This window comes from Schistocerca cancellata, chromosome 1 (assembly GCF_023864275.1).
Source record: "Schistocerca cancellata isolate TAMUIC-IGC-003103 chromosome 1, iqSchCanc2.1, whole genome shotgun sequence".
Lineage (NCBI taxonomy): Eukaryota > Metazoa > Arthropoda > Insecta > Orthoptera > Acrididae > Schistocerca > Schistocerca cancellata.
This window is the reverse complement of record NC_064626.1, coordinates 672184821-672207258: the sequence shown is the minus strand read 5'-3', so window position 1 is coordinate 672207258 and position 22438 is coordinate 672184821. Positions and strand designations below refer to the sequence as shown.

The following is a 22438-nucleotide window of genomic DNA, read 5'->3' as shown; positions in this document are numbered from 1 at the left end:
GTAGCTGCCTCAAGGAGGGCATGGTTATCAAAGGTGGAGCGATACCTCCTGAACCCACACTGAAAGCGACTAAGGAGTTGCCTGGATTCTAAGATCCAGACAAGGCAGCGGTTGACCATCTGCTCCAAGGTCTCCCCCACGCAGCTAGCGAGGGCAACACTACAATAACTACTTGGGCATGTATGGTCTTTCCCAGGTTTTAAAAGAGAAATTAAAACTGCCTCACACCACAAGTCCGGAAAGTGACCTGATGCCCAAATGGCATTAAAAAGTGTGAGGAGGATGTGTTTGTTTCGCTTTGCGACGTGCCGCAGAATACTGTAATGGATCCTGTCAAGACCAGGCGATGTGTAACAAGCCACCGACAATGCAGAGTCCAGCTCCCACATGGAAATTGGGCAATTGTAATCTTCATCAGAGATGGACCAGAAGTCCAAACTACACCTTTCAGCAACTGCTCTAAGGTGCTGAAAACATGGATCATGACTGGCTGTTGCAGCAACTGTGGCAAAATATGTTACCATAGTCAGGGCAATGTTCGCAGATTGATTTGGAGAGTGCCATTCCCCATTACAGCAGCCATGGGGCACCTGCCTCCTCTCCCAGAAATTCCCATAATGGTCTCCCACAGAATGGAACTTTTGGTGAAACGATTAATGGTGTTCAGGAACTACTGCCATGACCACTTCTTGCTCTCTCGAATAATTCGGCAACACGTTGCCCTTGCCACCTGAAAGGCTGCAAGATTCTCTGCAGTTGGCTGACACGTCTGGTCCTCATTGCAGAGTAACATTTGGCACTCTACCAAAGCACAGATTGCCTCTTCTGTTGTGCCGTGGGCTTTGAAATGGATACTGCAGTGGTGTGGTGGATCATTTTGGTAATATGATCCACCCATGCCTCGACATTCATACAATGTTCGAACTGGGTCAATTGGCTATAAAGTGTCCAGTTGACTCTACCGAGCACCCATCGCAGCCGTTTCCTTTTGTGTTCCACCCCATCTGGCAGATGAATCCAGATCAGAAAATAATCACTTCCATGCAAGTCATTGACCACCTCCCATTGAGCAGTGTGAGCAAGAGCTGGAGAGCAAAGTGAGAGAGCATTGGCAGAGAACAATCCAATTGGCTGGGCAGAAGTGATTACTCTGTCCCGCATTTAACAAGTATGCACATGATGACATGAGAAGCCTCTCTATTGCTGTACCCCTGAGGCAGGTAGTTGCAGAGCCCCAAAGCACATTGTGTGCACTAAAATCACCACAGAGCACAAAGGGGCGGAGGAGCTGTGTAATAAGGTCAGTCAGGGCCTCCTCATCAAGTGCATCATGTAGGCGCAAGTAAAAGAAACATGTTGTCAATGGATGACACACGTGCAGTAATACAGCAACTGCTTGTAAAGTAGTTGTAAGTGAGGGAGGCAAGGAGTGGTAGTCGGTACTGACGAAAATACCTATACCTCCTTCAACTCTCTCTCCACTCAGGTCGTCCTTTTTGCGGAATACATAGCCTAGTAGCTCAGGGGTGTACGACTGATGGAAATGAGTCTCCTGGTGACACAGACACAGTGATCTACCCTGAGATAAGAGACAGAGTTCGTCCACATGTATCCCAAACTCCTGCAAGTTCCACTGTAGGATGGAAGCCATTTCATCAATGTGGTTTTAATTTATCCCTATCTTTGCACTGTAGAGGTTAAGCACTTGTAGAGTGAAGGGGAGTGGAGGAGCTGCCTGGATCCAAGGCATCTAACTCCATGATGTCCTCCTCATTGGTCAGACGTGAAAGAATGACATGTGATAGTACTTGGGACAGCTTTTGACCCAAACGTCATGAACCTTTCCCTGCACCCTCTCTCTTCGACAATGAGGCGGAAAGTGGGAGCTGAGAGGCACCCTGCTTGTCGTGTGCCTTCTTGACACTCACTAAATATGGAACTGTTGCTGGTCTTTTCTGTGGTGGCTGCTAGGATTGCTTTATCCTTACTCGTTTTGCCTTGGCACGTTCACATGCAGGTACTGGTGTGGTGGTGGATATCATACATTGGACAACATCTGCGTCGAGACATCGACCTTAGGAACATGTGTCTGTGCCATGGAAGCATGGCTTCAGCATAGGGGGCCCGCTTGGTGACTTCTAGTTCCTGAATTTTTCATTCCTCCACAAAAACAGGGCAGTCTCGCCTCCAGAGCACTCCAAATCAGTTAACACAGACTGCTGGAGATGGACAGTCAATCCCAGTTTCATGGGCTGCCTTTCCACATTTCCCACAGTTTGCTTCGCCCCCGCAACTCAGCACTGAGTGACCAAAATGGTGGGATTTGTAGCACCACATTTGGTTAGATACAGAAGGCCGAACCCTAAGTCGGAGGAAACCTGCCGTGATTGGTCAGGCAAAGTTGGAGAATTAAAGGTCACAATGAATGTGGTGGTCTTCTCAATTTCTCCATTATTCTTATGCATCCTCTGCTCTACATCCACTACCCCCTGTAATGTCCACTCCTGTTTAAGTTCAGCTATGTTGATATCCATAATGTCATGGCATGTGACCACACCCATGCTAGAGTTAAGGAGGTTATGCAGTTCAACAATTACAGCATATTCATCGAATTTTTCGTTCTTCATAAGTAGTTCCATCTGCTTTGTCCCATTAGTCTCGACCAGTAGGGAACCACTCTGCAGCCGCTTAATATACTTCAGGCTTCCAGCAAGTCCTTCCAAGCCTTTATGGATAAAGAACAGGGACACTTTTTCAAACGTCCCCCCCTTCCTCTTAATGACCAAAAATACATTTTGATTTATGACTCCTTAAACTCCTTGTTACTATAATTCAATTGATACAGGTTACCAGGAGGGCTAGCCTCCCTCATTTTTTAGGAGAATTGGGTGTGGATACTCCCAGGTGGTACACCCTTCCCACTGTGAGGAGAAGAAAATGATTATGAAGGTTCCATCTTGGTCACACAAGCAGCTAGGGAAATAAGGGTCCACTCAGACAGAGCCCCACATGTCTGAGTAAGCCTTACACAACTGAGTTATGGCAGGTTCCCCAGAGGTTGCCCACTAATGACTGTACCACGTCAACAGCCATGCATCTCATCAGTGCACAGCACACCTTGAGATTTAGGGTTTTTTTATAGAGGTTTTTACCATCCTAGCATTCTGGTCGGTCAAGCCAAGATCTCCATTCCCTGCAACACACAATGTTCCACTACCGTGCCACACAGTGGTCGTTGAAGCATGCCCAGGGTTTACGGTAACAGGAGACTGGCAGCGCTTACCAGTCCCTAGCTCAGGAACCCTGGGGTTGCAAAGCCCATACTCAGCAAGCGAATGCTCAGCCCCTGACAGCTGAAGTGCAACACAGAAAGCAGGTGTAATGCTTAAAGAGTTGTCATAGCTCAGCCAGGTGGGAGAAAAAACTGCCGCAATTCCACTGGAAGGTGATGCTTTCTGTAGTCTGCAAAGGTATGAAGAGACCAAAGAAGCAGTTTAGCCTCAAGGTCACCTGCGGCCACCAGTTTAATGCTTGTATCTATCATCATCACTGCTGATGGTTCAGCAAGATCTAGGTCCTTGAGGGATGTGAGAATCTCCACCTTATCGTCAGACACAGAACTGGTAGGAAGCGGTGGTATTGGGGGGGGGGGGGGGGGGGGGCAGTGGAGTTTCTTGTTTCTTACCACATTTCTTCTTTGTCTGTTTGTCCTCTTGCTTCTCTTTAGGGGCTTGCTCTGAAGAAGCTTCAGGTACGCATGAAGAGTGTGAAGCCCTTCGACCAGCAGCTTGTGGCTCCTTCAGCCATTGTCTGGTGTCAACTTTTGCACATGGGGAGACATTGAAAGGCAGAGTCCCAAGGGACCCTTTCCATGCGAGAGGAGCCAAAGGAGGCTGTAGCTTCTCCAGCTGGGCGGAGGGGACAGATGATCCTGGCATTTCGGGAGAGGGGCGTTGCTCCTAAAGTAGATGCTTTGGGAGCAGCAGTAGAAGAAGTGTTCCCAACCATGAATGGAGGGGATATAATCGGGCAGTAGGAGGCAGAGACAAGGAGCCCTCAGTCATCAGCAAGGGTCACATTGTCGTAGTTACAGCATAGGAGGATGTCAATCAAAAGGGATTCAACCGGTCATATTTAATTTTATCCTCGTGGTAAGTCAGCCTGTTCAGGGTCTTGTATCCCACAATTTTCCTCTCCTTCTGAAGGACTATTCTAGTGAGCAGTGGGAGTAGTGCTCTCCACAGATGACACAGGTGGGAGGTGGAGCAGATGAAGTATTCAGATGCAATGGTTGTCTGAAATCTTTACATGTGTCACTGGAATTACACTGGGAAGACGTGCCCCCCATCACCTTGACTTTTTCCAGTAATGAATCACCCACAAAGGTCAAGATGAAGGCACTGGTAGTAACCCTATTATTTTTAGGTTCGCTATAGACCTGCCAGACGAAGTGAATACCCCATCAGTCTAAACTGAAGTGTAGCTCGTCATTGGACTGCAAAAGGATATCTCAATGAAAAAAAAATGCTCTGGACCATGTTTAGGCTTTTATGGGGAGTGACCGAAATGGGAATGTCACCTAGCTTGTCAAAGGCGAACAGTGCCTGTGACTGGGCTGGGGATGCTGTCTGAATCAGGACTGGCCCATTTCTTATTTTGGGCAGCACCATCACTTCCCAAACTTATCCTCCAGCTTTTCAACAGAAAGAGAGGCTTTGTAGCCAGAAAGTATTCACCATCTGTTCTGCTGGAAACTAAGTACTGAGGTGAATATGGCTCTCTTTTGTTCTGTAGCCCTATGTTCCTCCCATGGTGTACCTAGGGAGGGGAACGATTTTGGGTCATATTACTTGGCAATGAGGTCTAGCCTTCCCTTCTTAGGGACTGCTGGGGCCATTCAGCCTCCAGCAAAAAAGGACTTGGTCCCCTTCACTAAAAGTCACCTGCTCTGAAGCCACCAATTCCAATCAGGGACTCTCCTCACGGGTGCCACCCAGCCACAGTAAACACCACCTGGTGTGATGGCCATTGCTGGTAATCCTGATGACCCAAGAAGAGGGGCACCTATTTCTTAGCATATGTGGGGAGCTTGCAGCTCAGGCATCAGCAGTGCGATCCCTGTGTTGTCAGGCTGCTACAACCAAAAGGGTACATGATAACCCATCCATGATAGGCTGGTTACTGTGGTGGATACCAGGTGTGGGTGCAGAAGAGAACAGCAGACAACAAATGTAGAGGATGCACCCAGTAAGGTGTCCTCACACAAATAGCCGGATTACAGGTGGAGTTGCAGAGTCATGATAATAATAGGTCAGGAGGTCAAAGCACATGATGGATGCACCACATAAGGCATCCTTTCTCAAATGGCCCACACTTTTGAAAAATTTTGAAAATGTGGTGGTCAAATCATAAAAGGGGACCATTAACTTACATGGCCAAAAAGGAGGAGACTATTTTTAGTCACCTCTTACAACAGGTAGGAATACCTTGGGTCTATTCTAATCCCCCAACCCGCAGGGTGCATTGAGATGGAAACTCACCCTCACTCTAGATAGTGTTCAAGAGGCGATGACAAAGAGAATCCACAAACATGTGTTTGAGCATTCGGTTATGGATGCGCTCTGGCACTGGCACTGTATCAGGGCAATGGGCTAGGATACTGAAGAATTATATGGCTCCCAGTGGCGTTTAGTGAAGGATAAGTGCATTCACTCCAACCACTGTTTGAGGACACGAAAAGCAGGTTGATAGTTCTCAGGCGCAGAGACTCGAGCATAATGCAGAGCAAAATATTCAGTGACAGTGTCTGGATCAGTGAAGGCAGCGACAGAATCTGGATCAGTGGAGACAGCACTGAACAATGAAACATGAGGTAGTGGTATCTGTACAGGCATCTTATCTTCACCCAAACCTGGGAAGGAGGGTTATGGGGTGCAATGACTGAAATGTACTATTCCCAGCATTCTTGCTTCTCTCGTTTTATTAGGTGGCGGATCCATGCACACAGTCACTTAAAGGCAATGAGGTGCTCCATCGATGGATGCTGCTTATGGTGTTGGAGAGCCTGCCTGTGATCTCTAATTGCCTCAGAGATTTCTGTGGTCGACCAAGGTACTGTCTTCCAATGGCGGAGATCCTGAAGAATAGGGGATCATTAAGTCGGCTACCGACAGAATGGCTGCTGTCGCACTGTGGACAGATGTGTCAATAACTCCATGCCACGGGCAGCTAAGAATGACAATGGAGGTGAAAATATTCCAGTTGGCACTGTTGAGTGCCCATCTAAGCAGGTGCCCAATGCTGAGGGAGAGACAGGGAGACTGGGAAGAGGTCACTACCACATGTCATATTGGACTCATGGGTGGCCTTGAAAAGAAGACAGCATGTGCACTGGAAATACTATAGTCAAGCTCTGTGCAAGGGATTGGTAGGATGGATAATATGGATGTTAGCGCTCTTGTTGCACTCTATTATTTTTATAGAAAGAAACAGCAGAGACATAGGAAGTATTGGGTGCACGCTGCATTACAAGACCAATTTAAATTTATATGAGGCATAGTCCATATCAATTCAGGCTGGCTAGGAAAAAATCTTACCTTCATAGTCACCAACGTTATTTAATTTAGCGTATGTTAATATACAGGACTAAGTAAGGAAAACATATTTTTTTTGTTTTCTCCAAAAACATTTCTCGTTTGAGGTACAGTCCTCCAAAGATGACACTGCGCATACCATTTTGACGATGCAAATTTTGGAAAAAATTTTAAAATGCTGTATCTTTGGAACAGTTCTAGATATCTTGTCGGTTTTGTTTTAACCCTGGAAGATAATTGCTTTACGATTAAAAAGAAATCCTCCATTTGCACTGATCTGTAAAAGTTCTTTTGCTATAGCATTCTGAACTTTTTATTAGAATTTATGGGTTTTTTTTTTTCAAAAATGCCAATCCATAATTTTTTTTTTTTTTCTGTTGATTAGTACCATATAGTTCTACATTCCCTGAAAAGGAGAGCTTCCACTTTTAGGTTGCACAGGTTTTATGAACAATTGAAATTTTTGCCAAAGTAAAACCTGTTTTATTACCACATTATCACATAACAGGCTCATAAAAATCAAAACCTAGCCTTATTTAACATGATTTTAGTTTTGAAAAATGAGTAAGAGACTCATTTCTCAAGCATTTTAAACGATTCCTAAATGTATGTGAAAGATCCAAAGACTTAAAGGTTTCAATTTATACAACTTCTGTGCACTCTGTTTTGTACTGAAATCAGCCAGTCAATGAATTAAAAATTTGTTCCACTGCTTCAGTATCTTCCATTGATATAAAGTGATGCCTTCCTGTTGAACTAAGAGGAACTGGAGCACTTACAGTCTTTAAAATATTGTGATCAGGAAATGAGCACTGATGGCACTGTTGCTGTCCTTCAGCTTGAAACCTATATCCAGCCGCTGGTCCATGTGGTAGCATGAAGTTCACTACAATTTCGTTTAACTCATAACTTTTGTCTATAAACTCTGCAATTCACCAGTCACAGTCATACATACATGCCACAAACACCCCCCTTCTCAGGTTGTGAATCTGAATATTATCCTGCTGGTTTTGAGGTGTTGGCCAAACTAACAAAATTTCTTCTTTCTTGCTCTTTAAAGTGCGTGCAATGAGTTCGCCCATCACTTTGTGTCTTCTGATTTCTTTTCACAGGAGTAGTTTGTTTGGACCATTCTTCTTTTTTCTGTTCATGGAATTCTTCGATTTCCTCTTTGGACAAAAGAATGAGGGCTGTGAATGTGTAAGATTTCACGACTCTCGTAAAATCCTCAGCATTCTGGATCACAGCTGTATTTGGTCTGGAAAGATTATGTTTTGTAGCATGGTGCTTCAGGAGGTCTCCTACACCATCACAAGGCCCTTTCCCGTGACCAGTAGCACTGTATATCCAGTCAGTTGGCACAAGCAACTTACTCAGTTCAAACAGCTGGTAACGATTTTTAAAATGACTAGGAGCACCATCAGAAATAATAATAATCTTCTCTGCCCCTCTTTGCAGTTGAAGAATTTTGCACATTGTTAACAAAGCATGTGCTGAGTCATGTCCTGTGTCATCACTTATAACTGCTACACTTGTGGTCTTGTTTTGAAAATATGTCACTCCTGTAAAAATTGAAACCTGGTAATTACTTCAATGATAGCGTTGTGCTTCTTGTGGGAGAGTTACAAACCAATTCTCAGCAAAATCACAGTGAAGCACTACACATGGTTCTTCAGTCTGTACACACCCTTTCACCTCTGCAATGTGTTGTTGCAATTTCTTCAGATACTGGTGTGTTACTGCTTTCACTGACCATTTACCAAGTTCACCAATGAAACTGTCAAAGGCAATACTTTCCTTAATTAGTTTATTTTCCTCCCATGTCGCACATGTAATTTCTGCAGAGTTATCTGCTACGTCTTCCAGGCCAAGTGTTTGTAAAGACAGTCCTCCCTTTCCAGGGCAGTCACCACATTCTTGAAACAAACAAATCTCTTGCTTTATGACACAGACTACTAATGACTTCACACAACCAACCAAGGTGTCATATGTTACATGCTCCAGTAAATTCTTCAAAGTTACCACACAAAGTTCAAAATTTGTGCAGTACACACATAAACAGACATCTATAGGTGGGTGTGGAACTACCCACTTAGGTCGTAGTGGATAAAATTTTGATCTTCCAATATGTGAAGTTATACAGTTGCTCTTATAAATTGCAAAAGTTTCTTTAATACTGTGAGTCACGTATCTCTTCACTTTCACAACTTTTTGAGCTTAAACTGTTACAGTTATAGTGTCTTTTTGTTGGCATTCTGGCGAAAACAGTCCCATTTATCTTCCAGATAAAATGACTGCACTATTTGAATTGGAGTTGCTTTTACAGGATGACCATAATACGGGTCTGGTCTTCCAAAAACTCCTTTTACAGACCTCACATTTCTTGATTTGTCTACCATGTAATTTGATACTGAAGGGATTTGGTTTAAAATTGTTTTCTTTGAAAATAGTTAAAACTTGCACCTTTTCACTGTAGGATGCACAATATTCAACAGCTGAATTGATATTTGAGCAAAATTCCTAGCAAGAGGTGCTAGAGTGCTTTGGTTCATTTTCTTCTGAAGATGGAACTTCTACTTTGAAGAGTGTGGCCAGTTTTGCTGTAGTGTATTCATCCATAGCTTTAGTAATTTCTCTGTGCTTTCTTGATGCATAGAGCTTATGACTCGACTTCACTGACCACGGTTTCTTAACAGGACTATCACCTACCTCTGTAGTTGACTGATTCAGGGTATTTAATTCTTCCTCTATTGATACAAAATCTGCATCATCTGCACCATGGAAAGCTTCATCTTGTTCAGATACTATCATTGTTGTTCTTCTGTCAAAACATTTAGAACACAAAAAGTCACCACTTGAAACATCTTCATTTTGAAACAGACTTCAAATCAGAACACTTATCCCCAACCTGAACAAAGTCTGTTTTTTTGTTTGTCTTATACATCACTCTTTTATGGATATTCAAAAAGTCAGCACACTTCACTCTCCTGCGGCCCCAGTTAGAAGACACAAAACACACTGCATTCCTCTCGAAAACACAGAACTCACTGCATGGTCTCAGATTTCTTAGAAGCCTCTTCAGTAAACAAATTAGCACTGAACAACTACAATACAAACCCTGCAATGAACAACCACATCAAAGAAACTACAACAAAGTGTAAGAAATATCTGCAAAAATGCAAGTGAAAAGAAATAACTGCAACAAAGAAACTGATAAGAAATAACTGCAACAAAGACAATAGAAATAAACATTGTAACAAAGAAATTAGTAAGAAACAACTTCAATGGAGACATACATTACCCTTGAAAGTCAAAAAAATGGTTTCTTTAAAACAAAACCTGTCCAACTTAAAAGTGGAAGCTCTCCTATTCAGGGAATGTAGAACTATATGGTACTAATCAACAGGAAAAATATCCAAATTTTATGGATTGGCAATTTTGAAAAATAAATAAATAAATCCATAATTATAAAAAAATGTTCTGAATGCTGTAGTAAAAGAACTTTGACAGATAGGTCCAAACGGAGGATTTCTTTGTAATCATAAAGCAATTATCTTCAAATAATAAAAAAACAACAAAATATCTAAAATTGTTCCATAGATACAGCATTTTAAAATTTTTCCCAAAATTTGCATCTTCAAAATGGTGTTTGCAGTGTCATCTTTGGAGGACTGTATCTCGGGGCAGGAATATATTTAAAAAAAAAGGAGAGGGAAAGACAAAAGGATGTGGGCTTTAAGGGAGAGGGTAAGGAGTCATTCCAATCCCGGGAGCGGAAAGATTTACCTTAGGGGGAAAAAAGGACAGGTATACACTCGCGCACACACACACATAGCCATCTGCACATACACAGACACAAGATGGTCTGCTTGTGTCTGTATATGTGTGGATGGATATGTGTGTGTGTGCGAGTGTACACCTGTCCTTTTTTCCCCCTAAGGTAAGTCTTTCCGCTCCCGGGATTGGAATGACACCTTACCCTCTCCCTTAAAACCCACATCCTTTCGTCTTTCCCTCTCCTTCCCTCTTTCCTGATGAAGCAGCCGTTGGTTGCGAAAGCTAGAATTTTGTGTGTATGTTTGTGTTTGTTTGTGTCTGTGTATGTGTGGATGGATATGTGTGTGTGTGTGTGCGAGTGTATACCTGTCCTTTTTCCCCCCTAAGGTAAGTCTTTCCGCTCCCGGGATTGGAATGACACCTTACCCTCTCCCTTAAAACCCACACCCTTTCGTCTTTCCTTCTCCTTCCCTCTTTCCTGACGAGGCAACCGTTGGTTGCGAAAGCTAGAATTTTGTGTGTATGTTTGTGTGTCTATCGACCTGCCAGCGCTTTTGTTTGGTAAGTCTCATCATCTTTCTTTTTAAATATATTTTTCCCACGTGGAATGTTTCCCTCTATTATATATATATATATATATATATATATATATAAATAAATTTCAGGAACCTTGCAATAGGAAACACCTTCACTGATCTCCATTATGGTTTCAGATTGGGAATAAATACTATTAACAGAATTGTACACAAGGTTTGCAAGGAGATGTGGTTGTTATTGTGTAGCACATATATGCCCATTCCAGAGGAACTTGACTGGATCAATACACTGTGTCAGTTTGAAATTACTGCAAATTTTCCGAACTACATAGTGGCCATTGATGGTAAATACATGATGTTTATAAAATCAGAAGAAAGTTGTTCCAACTTTTTTGTCAATTACAAAACTTACTATCCAGTCCTCCTGATGGCAGTAGTGGACGCAAATTGTAATTTTATTTTTTGTGGCTACTGGTGCTTATGGAAAGACTGTGACCCAAGCACATAAGAAACTTCAGATCTGATGATGGCACCTCTAGTGTGTTGAAACCGGCCATCTAGTAAACAGTCTTTAAATGATCTTGGCTTTAGAATTATTTATACAACAGAGTGATCGCCCCGTAACACACAATGTGTTCACTGCAAAATATATAAGAAATGTCTTTATGGAAAATGTTGCAGAAGAACACACTAAATGTACCTCCTCCCACGCCACTCTAGAATATTCCGGGGGAATTGCCTTCTGTATTCACAGGAGCTGAAGCATTTGCATTGCGCTCTCATAAGATACGCTACTGGCCATTAAAATTGCTACACCAAGAAGAAATGCAGATGATAAATGGGTATTCATTGGATAAATATATTATACTAGAACTGACATGTGATTACATTTTCACGCAATTTGAGTGCATAGATCCTGAGAAATCAGTACACAGAACAACCACCTCTGGTCATAATAACAGCCTTGATACAACTGGGCATTGAGTCAAACAGAGCTTGGATGGCGTGTACAGGTACAGCTGCCCATGAAGCTTCAACACAATACCACAGTTCATCAAGAGTAGTGACTGGAGAAATTGTGACGAGCCAGTTGCTTGGCCACCACTGACCAGACGTTTTCAATTGGTGAGAGATCTGGAGAATGTGCTGGCCAGGGCAGCAGTTGAACATTTTCTGTATCCAGAAAGACCCGTACAGGACCTGCAACATGCAGTCGTGTATTATCCTGCTGAAATGCAGGGTTTTGTAGGGATCAAATGAAGGGTAGAGCCACGGGTCGTAACACACCTGAAATGTAACATCCACTGTTCAAAGTGCCGTCAATGCACACAAGAGGTGACCGGGACGTGTAACCAATGGCACCCGATACCATCACGCCGGGTGATATGCCGGTATGCCGATGACGAATACACGTTTCCAATGTGCGTTCACCACGATGTCTCGAACACGGATGCAACCACCATGATGCTGTAAACAGAACCTGGATTCATCTGAAAAAATGACGTTTTGCCATTTGTGCAACCAGGTTCGTCGTTGAGTACACCATCGCAGGCGCTCCTGTCTGTGATGCAGCATCAAGGGTAACCACAGCCATGGTCTCCAAGTTGATAGTCCAAGCTGCTGCAAACATTGTCAAACTGTTCGTGCAGATGGTGGTTGTCTTGCAAATGTCCCCATCTGTTCAATCGGGGTTCGAGACGTGGTTGCACGATTTGTTACAGCCATGCGGATAAGATGCCTGTCATCTCGACTGCTAGTGATACAAGGCTGTTGGGATCCAGCACGGCATTTCGTATTACCCTCCTGAACCCACTGATTCCACATTCTGCTAACAGTCATTGGATCTCGACCAACGCGAGCAGCAATGTTGCAATATGATAAACCGCAATCACGATAGGCTACAATCTGACCTTTATCAAAGTCGGAAACGTGATGGTACGCCTTTCTCCTCCTTACACGAGGCATCACAACAATGTTTCACCAGGCAACGCTGGTCAACTGCTGTTTGTGTACGAGAAACCGGTTGGAAACTTTCCTCATGTCAGCACGTTGTAGGTACTGCCACCGGCGCCAACCTTGTGTGAATGCTGTGAAAAGCTAATCATTTGCATATTACAGCATCTTCTTCCTTTCGGTTAAATTTCGCATCTGTAGCACGTCATCTTCATGTTGTAGCAATTTTAATGGCCTGTAGTGTACAATGTATCACTAAAACCTGGCCTGGTGTACAGCAAAAATTTTTGTCATGGACAAGACCCCTTAAGGGCACTGAAGTCACCTAATATTAGAGAACGGGGACGGGGATGATGGGGGATGGGGGATGGGGGTGGGGCATGTGAAAAGGGGAGGGGGGGGGGGGGGGAGCTGACAAACTATGCAGACAACACATGTTCTGAGACACTTCACCATTGGGAGGGAGATAAACATTACAGGAGATAAAAATCCTGAGATGCCTTTACCTGAACAGCCACAGCCTCCAAAATTATATCAAGAGGCACATACAGAGTCCAGAACATATGTGCAAACTTCACCCAACACCCTATCATAGTCAGGGCCACTCTTAAAATATCTCTGGAAGCCACAAAGGAGAGGGGTCTGTGTTGCCAAAAACCAAGTTTGCTTTAGGGCATTGCAGAAAGCAAGAGAGGAGCTTAAGAGGTGTTGTACCTTAGTCAGATGATGGAAAAACCTGCTAAATTCCACTGGAGAATCATGATGGTGGTATTTCATCAGGCCGTGAAGGGACCAAGGAGACATGTTATGCCCAGGGTCACCTGCTGCCATCTGTTGAGGGACACGCACATGTTCTGAGACACACTGCGTGGTGCAATCTGGAGCCTCAGGGGCCACCATGATCTCCGCCTCGGCCACAGAAGTGGAGCATTTGGGATCTGGTGGCATGGCGGCCAATGGAATCTCCTTTGTCTTGGGAGACTTATTTTTATATTTCTTCTTCTTGGGGGGTTTACATAGCTGGGAGGGCTTCTCTGAATTAATTTCTGAGGCTGAGGAAAATTGGAAAGCCCTATGACCAGCAACTTATGGCTCATTCAGACACTGGCTGACATTCGGGTACAGACCAGCAGAAACCAAGGAGGGGAGTGTCTTGAGGGACCTCTTACTGGTTTGGGAAGCCAGAGGAGGGTGAGGCACCCTCGGCTGAGGGATGTGGATTGACATCCCCTGTTGGTGGAGAGCCACTGCTCCCAAAATGGGTGTGGAGGAAGCAGCAAGAGTAGAGCCCCCAACTGTCGGGGGGCAGGCATGCACTGTCAAGCAGTCCTTGAGGACCCACTGTAGGAAGCATTATGGGCAATGTACCATCCTCGGAGAGGGAGACATTGTCGTAGCTGTAGCAAAAGTCATTTTCATGTGTGCAGGATGTAGACGTTCATACTTTCTCTTGGCCTCTTGGTATGTTAGTCTGTCCAGAATCTTAAAACCCTGTATTTTTAACTTTCTCTGAAAGACGGTGCAGTCTGATGAGCAGGGTGAATGGTGCTTGACTGTTGACACAGATAGGGGAGGGCACAAGGAACATCTGCATACAATAGTCATTATCAATTCCTACAGACTGGGCTGGTGTTGCAACACGAAGGCATGTGCCCGAATTTTGTGCATTTCAAGCACTGCACTGGGAGGGAACATCATATCAGTATACACAATCTTGACTTTTTCAAGCAACGAATTGCCCTCAAAGGCCAAGATGAATGCCCCAGTAGCAATCCTATTGTCCTTTGCCCCCCTACATACATGACGCTCACGGTGTACACCCAATCGCTCCAAACTGTGCGTAGCTTATCACACTGCAAGAGGAGGTCACTAAGGAAAATGATGCCTTGAACCATATTTAGACTATTATGAGGACTGATAGTCACAGGAATGCTACCCAACTTGTCACAAGTGAGCAACACATGTGCCTGGACAGGAGATGCTGTTTTAATCAATATGGCCCACTCTACATTCTGAAGATGGCTGCAACTTCCCCAAACTTGTCTTCTACATACTCTACAAAGAATAAAGGCTTTGTGGCCAAAAAAGAATCCCCATCTGACATTGTACAAACCAGGTCTGGGGGGGGGGGGAGTATTCTGTGCTTGCCACTTAGTCATAAGTGTCTCCCACGGCAGAGCCAAGGAAGGAAACATTTTGGGGTCATATCTCTCTGTGTTGAACAAGTTCTTTCCTCCAGAAGAGACTGCTGGGGCCCTATAATTACCAGTGGAAGAAAGCTTCATCCATTTCACATGCAAATCATTCACCATGGTGCCACCCATTCAAAATGGTGGCTCTCCCCATGGACACCATCCAGCCTCAGCAATGGCTACCCTGAGAGTAATCTGTTGCACGGAGTTCCTGTGTCACAGTCATGATGGTCACATACTCCTTGGCATACATGGGGAGTTTCCAGCTCGGGCACTAACAGTGCAGTCCCTACTTGATCAGGGGGCTACCACCATGCAGGTACTTGATGACCCTAGCAGGTACTTGATGACCCCCCCCCCCCCCCAGAATCACATCAGGATGGCTATGGTGTTGGGTTTCAAGCATACTACCTTACAGGAAAGGAAGGGAGCTAATGTGGAAAAGCACAAAGGTGGAACAACATGAAATTGGGCAAGAAATTGGGCAATCATTCCCATACAATCTGCACTTCTGAAAAATTTGAAAAAGTGATCACAGGTGGATCCCAACAATGAGAACCACACATTTATTAATGAAACAGTATAGACAGCGCAAGAAATGAAATGAAAAACTAGGGTCCTAATCATGTACCAGGTCCAATTTGATGGAAAGACAGAAGGGGAATGGGATAGTGAAAGTACAGGCTTGCAGCACAGGAAAGAAAGTGTTGCAAATGCTAGGGCCCCGTGGTAGCCAAGCACGTACTCGCAAAAGAGTTGTGAGCCTCCTGGTGGCATTTCTTAGGAACCAACTCAATGGGATGTTTCAAAAACAGCGAATCGTCAGAATCATTCTCAAATAGGTACAGTAAAATAAATGGGTAAACTTACGAGCTCATGTAGAACGAGATGGCCGGCAAAATTATCCTCCAAGAGGAAGATCATGGAGGGCCAGGTTTTTTTTTAAATTTTTTTTTTTTTTTTTGGGGGGGGGGGGGGGGGGTTCCAACTGATATGTTGAGCAGTGTGCAGATGGTAAACACAAAGGATTTTCCTGCTGCTATTAAGGTTGCTGTGCAGCTAGAGGTAGGTATAGCAACACGAGTGCAGGATAAGTGAAGTGCTTTTTCCTCAGCAGTAAAATGATACAGCTCTGGATTTGTAGGCCATACTTTGAAGCAATGCCGCCAACGACAGTGTTATCAGTTTCGACTGGTATGATACTATTGTAGGAACAGAAAACAGGTTCACAGAGTGTCATTACACACTAATGGGAATCCACAACTACCAGAAGACATTCACAGTGAAAATCAGCACTACAAAACTATATGTACAGGCAGAGTGTTACTTAGTTGGCATGGTAATTGGTATGGAAGATTAGTTTTTGGTGGACCAGGGGCTCATGTGCCAGTAGCAAGTCTAGAACTCTTGGGTAAGAAGTGATGACATTCCTCTTGTTACGAATTACTGGGATTAGGGAACAATGAAGTGGCAACACTGGGGTCAACATTGTCTTAATTTTTGTATTAAAGCAAGGAATTTTTGAAAGCACACGAAATTGTTGCTGTACGTAAGTGAGGGACACTGCACAATCCTTTGGTTGGATTTCTTGAATAAGCATCACACAAAAGTTGTTGATCCATGGTAGCACACAGCTGAACTGAGTGGAACACTGTTTCGACTGGGACAGACCACTGAAAATGAAATGTTGTCTCAAGGTTCTCCTAGCAAGAAGGTGGAACCAATCAAAATATGTACACAACTGTTAAGCCTTATTTCACATGACAAAGTGCCAAAAAAGCACAGGAAAACTACTCTGGGTGAAAGTAGATACCGACTTACTGAGTGACATCTTGTGTGTTACAGAGCCATCAGAACATTATTTTATGTGTATGAATGTGGCACACATGCACGATGTGCATGGGAAATACATGCTTCCAGTTAGTGTGGGTAGTTTCGGTGCCAATGAAGTAGTTTTGTTGTATGGGTTAACGACTGCCAATATGGGAGTCCAGGATGGGTCCAACTCAGACAGGTCTAGTTTTGACCTTTGTCGAGAACTGTTATGGATACATATTCCATACCAAACGTCACAGAAACACTGGACAACCTGGGTCAATGCAAGTATTTTCAACAACGGATGTGGAACACGGTTACCAACAGTTGGAAGTATTGGCAGAGGACCAGCCAAATACTGTGTTTACCATTCCATCAGGGCATTATCAGTATCAGCAGATGCCTCTTAGACTTAAGAATGCATCAATCACATTTCAGTAATTATTGGAAGAAGTGTCACTTTATAGTCTATTTGGATAATGTTTTTGTTTTCTATAGGAATTGAAAGAAGCACACACACTGTGCTGGAAGAATTGTTTCAGGGAATGCGTTCATTGTGCGTAACACTGAATACAGAAAAGCGTTACCTTGAATTGGGAGAAGTTACCTATCTACACCATGTAAATAGGCATGAAGGCATAAAGACTGACCCAAGATTAGTATGTGCAGTCCATAATTTCTCACCACCACAAACTGCAAAACACTGCAGTCATTTTCAGAGTTGTATAATTACAGCATTATAGAAAATTTGTCAATGATGGCATTGCTAACCTACTGGCACATTTGTTGAAGAAGGTTGTGATATTTCAGTGGACAGGTGACAGTCAGTCTGCATTCAAAGGATTAAAAAAGGCATGAACGACTAGCCTGATGTTAGCACTTACAAATAGCGAAAGAGAGTTTAACCGGTCCTGTGATTCAAGCAACCATGCAGTGGGATGCATTCTGAATGAGGAAGTATACTGCAATGAGCACCGGGTTGCACAAGCATCAAGGGTGTTAAATAAGCCAAAACACAATTACTAAACAACAGAGATGATGATGTTCAGCTTAACCTACAGTCGCATGTACTTTCGCTGTTACCTGAATGGCAATAAATTCGAAGTCGTAATGGACGGCATTAAAATGGCTATTAATACTGAAAGATCCTTCAAACAGACTGACTCAACTGACATTAAAATGAATCAATTGAGGTAGTGCACAAATCTAGCAGGAAGCATGACAATGTAGATGGTCTGAGCAGGAAAACTGGGGTCATAAAAGTGCTTGGCCAAAGTCTATCAGGGCAGTATACAGTAGACAGATGCCATCACCTGAAACTTCCTGGCTGATCAACAACTGTGTGCTTGACTGAGATTCAAGCTTGGGACCTTTGCCGTTCATAACAAGTGCTCTACCACTGTGCTAACCAAGCACAACTCACGACTCATCCTCACAGCTTTACTTCCACCAGTACCTCATCTTGTATCTTCCAAACTTCACAGTAGAAAGGATATTGCAGAGATATTGCTTAGCCACAGCCTGGGGGATGTTTCCAAAATGGCAGTTATACTTTTCAGTGGAGTGTGTGCTGATACAAAACTTGATGGCGGACTATAACTGTGTACTGGACTGACACTCGAACTCAGGACCTTTGCCTTTTGTTTGTGAGTGAGCCAGACCATGTCTCTGCAATATTCTTTCTTCCGGGAGTGTTAGTCTTGCAAGTTTCACAGGAGAGTATCTGGGAAGTTTGGAAGGTCCAAAGAAATTTCTAGTGTGTTATTAGGGGTCATACAAAGTCATAGAGATGACATCACCTGAGACAGAAGTTAGAGGGCAAGATGTATGTGAGACGCCACATGCATTCAGGTCGTGTCAGTGAGTGCTGAGTTCCACAAGGTACATGGAGCAGCTTTGGAGTAAAACATGTTATGGCTATGCCACTGTCCTTGTCTAATGGAGTTACTGTAATTTGTTAGTCTAGGTAATTTATTTTGCATTTGTTCCTATGAAATCTTGCAATAGGACTGCTAGACAGTGTAGTGTATAAGTCGAATATGGGCATGCCATGGTGAAAGGATGCATTGTGTAATGATGAACTATGTACAGGCGTCTTTTAGGAAGAGACATGGAGAGTGAAATGGGTTCCTTCTCCACATGTGGCGGTATCACTGGAAACGACATAACCTTTGCACGGGCTGGAAAAACCATTACACTTGGTGCCGACTCAGAACCCAATGTACTTAAACAACACTCTAAAAACACTTTCCGCATTCTTCACTGGATGAACTGCTAGCTGTGCAGAAAGATCATATTGCTGCCGAGTAAACATTCCAACACATGTGGTAGTACCATGATGAGCAGTGCCCATGTGTGTTCCAGTTTCTGTACTGTTGTGGTTCTGACACTGCCTTGCGTAATTTTTTTCTACTTCAAGTGGAAAATTGCCCAAGCTATCAAGCTTCCAGTGCACCAATTAGCAATGGACTGGACCAATCATGAAAAGGATTGGACTAACCTTTAAAAATAACATTTAGATAAAGAAAGAGCCAATGAATGTTGTGGTTCATGCTAACAATTAGAGTAAGAGGAAAACTTTGTATTTTTAAGTGAACTTATAAAATACATGTTACAATGTTTGTTGTTCAGAAATGTAAACAAATCATAATCCTTTGGGTATGATGAATATCCATTATGAAAGAGCATTTATTCAGGAAGTTGACTACGTAGAAGCAGCTAGCTTCCACTTAATGAATTATGAAACTTGGCAATATTACGGCTCTGGCTAGGCTCCTGTAGGAGCTGACTTATCAAGAAAATCATAACAAATGAACTCATCACTACCTAAAGGTGACACCTCTTCTCTACAACCCATTGTCCCTTCTGAGGGTGGGAGTGCTGCTGTTGGAGAAGTACTGGCCAGCCGGCTTTCTCACACATAAACCCCCCCCCCCCCAAAAAAAAAAGAACTATTGTAATCAGAAATGTTTCACTAATGGTCCGCCACGTGACTCCCCTCACCATTGCCTCCACAACCCACATCCAGGTGAGGGAGCCTGACCTACGAAAGACTGCTTCCTCTGCCACTGTCAGGTTCAGATCTTAGCCCCAACAACAGTTTCTCCTCATAATGAAACGCATCTGTCACACTATCTATGACATTATCATCAATTTTTTTCCACCACAGCTATGATGATGAACTAACTAAACTAATAGAGTGGAAACTGCAAAAAGTTTGAGTGTCCTTATTGATGAGAATTTAAACTGGAAAAAAAACAATTTAGAACTTTTACAAAACTTAGTTTAGTCACAGACAATGGAAAATCAGGATGGAATGAAAAAAATATTATGGAAAGGATAGTTGCTAGTCACCATAAGAGAGATGCTGAGCTGCAGATAGGTACAACAAAATGGCTGTCAGAAAGTGAGCTTTCAGCACACACATATGAACATATGACCATAGTCTCTGGCTTCAGCAGCCACACTCACATATATTTAAAATATATACAAACGTAGTAGGTGAATATGGATTTTGGGGGGGGGGGGGGGGGGGGAGGGAAGAAATGAAAGAGGAAGCTGCCTGGTAGAATTTTGCACAAAGCATAACTTAATCATAGCTAACACTTGGTTCAAGAATCATGAAAGAAGGTTGTATACATGGAAGAATAGATTATATAATGGTAAGACAGAGATCCAGGAACCAGATTTTAAATTGTAAGACATTTCCAGGGGCAGATGTGGACCCTCACAACAATCTATTGGTTATGAACTGTAGATGAAAACTGCAAAAAGGTGGGAATTTGAGGAGATGGGAACTGGATGAACTGAAAGAACCAGAGGTTGTTGAGAGTTTGAGAGAGAGAGCACTAGGGAACGATTGACAAGAATGGGGGATAAGAAATACAGTAGAAGAAGAATGGGTAGCTTTGAGAGAGAAAATAGGAAAGGTGGCAGAGGCTCAAGTAGGTAAAAAGACGAGGGCTAATAGAAATCCTTGGGTAACAGAAGAGATACTGAATTTAATTGATGAAAGGAGAAAATATAAAAATGTAGTAAATGAAGCAGGCAAAAAGGAATACAAACGTCTCAAAAATGAGATTGACAGGAAGTGCAAAATGGCTAAGCAGGGATGGCTAGAGGACAAATGTAAGGATTAGAGGCACATATCACTAGGGGTAAGATAGACACTGCCTACAGAAAAATTAGAGACCTTTGGAGAAAAGAGAACCACTTGTATGAATATCAAGACCTCAGGTGGAAACCCAGTTCTAAGCAAAGAAGGAAAAGCAGAAGGGTGGAAGGAGTATATAGACGGTCTATACAAGGGCGATGTTCTTGAAGACAATATTATAGAAATGGAAGAGAATGTAGATGAAGATGAAATAGGAGATATGATACTGCGTGAAGAGTTTGACAGAGCACTGAAGGACCTAAGTCGAAACAAGGCCCCGGCAGTAGACAACATTCCATTAGAACTACTGACAGCCTTGGGAGAGCCAGGCCTAACAAAACCCTACCATCTGGTGAGCAAGATGTATGAGACAGGCGAAATACCCTCAGACTTCAAGAAGAATATAATAATTACAATCCCAAAGAAAGCAGGTGTTGACAGATGTGAAAATTATCGAACTATCAGTTTAACAAGCCACTGCTGCAAAATACTAACATGAATTCTTTACAGACGAATGGAAAAAATGGTAAAAGCCGACCTCGGGGAAGATCACTTTGGATTCCGTAGAAATGTTGGAACACATGAGGCAATACTGACCCCACAACTTATCTTAGAAGAAAGATTAAGGAAAGGCAAACCTACATTTCTAGCATTTGTAGACTTGGAGAAAGGTTTTGACAATGTTGACTGGAATACTCTCTTTCAAATTCTGAAGGTGGCAGGGGTAAAATACAGAGAGCGAAAGGCTATTTACAACTTGTACAGAAACCAGATGGCAGTTATAAGAGACAAGGGGCATGAAAGGGAAGCAGGGGTTGGGAAGAGAGTGAGAAAGGGTTGTAGGCTCTCCCCGATGTTATTCAATCTGTATATTGAGCAAGCAGTAAACATAACAAAAGAAAAGTCCAGAGTAGGAATGAAAATCCATGGAGAAGAAATAAAAACTTTGAGGTTCACCGATGACATTGTAATTCTGTTGGAGACAGCAGAGGACCTGGAAGAGCCGCTGAACTGAATGGACAGGGCCTTGAAAGGAGGATATAAGATGAACTTCAACAAAAGCAAAACGAGAATAATGGAATGTAGTCGAACTAAATCGGGTGATGCTGCAGGAATTAGATTAGGAAATGAAACATTTGAAGTAGTAAATGAGTTTTGCTATTTGGGGAGCAAAACAAGTGATGATGGTCGAAATGGAGAGGATATAAAATGTAGACTGGCAATGGGAAAGAAAGCATTTCTGAAGATGAGAAATCTGTTAACATCGAGTATAGATTTAAGGGTCAGGAAGTCATTTCTGAAAGTATTTGTATGGGGTGTAGCCATGTATGGAAGTGAAACATGGACGATAAATAGTTTAGATAAGAAGAGAATAAAAGCTTTCGAAATGTGGTGCTACAGAAGAATGCTGAAGATTAG

The 22438-nt window shown here is 43.1% G+C and overlaps 2 protein-coding genes across 2 annotated transcripts in view; one reads left to right on the top strand and one right to left on the bottom strand.

Annotated features, from left to right (window-relative positions):
• The window catches only part of LOC126183932 (RNA helicase aquarius), a 336087-nt gene that overhangs the window by 312500 nt on the left and 1149 nt on the right, over window positions 1-22438 (bottom strand). The window lies entirely within an intron of this gene.
• The window catches only part of LOC126183955 (probable G-protein coupled receptor Mth-like 5), a 117294-nt gene that overhangs the window by 94025 nt on the left and 831 nt on the right, over window positions 1-22438 (top strand). The window lies entirely within an intron of this gene.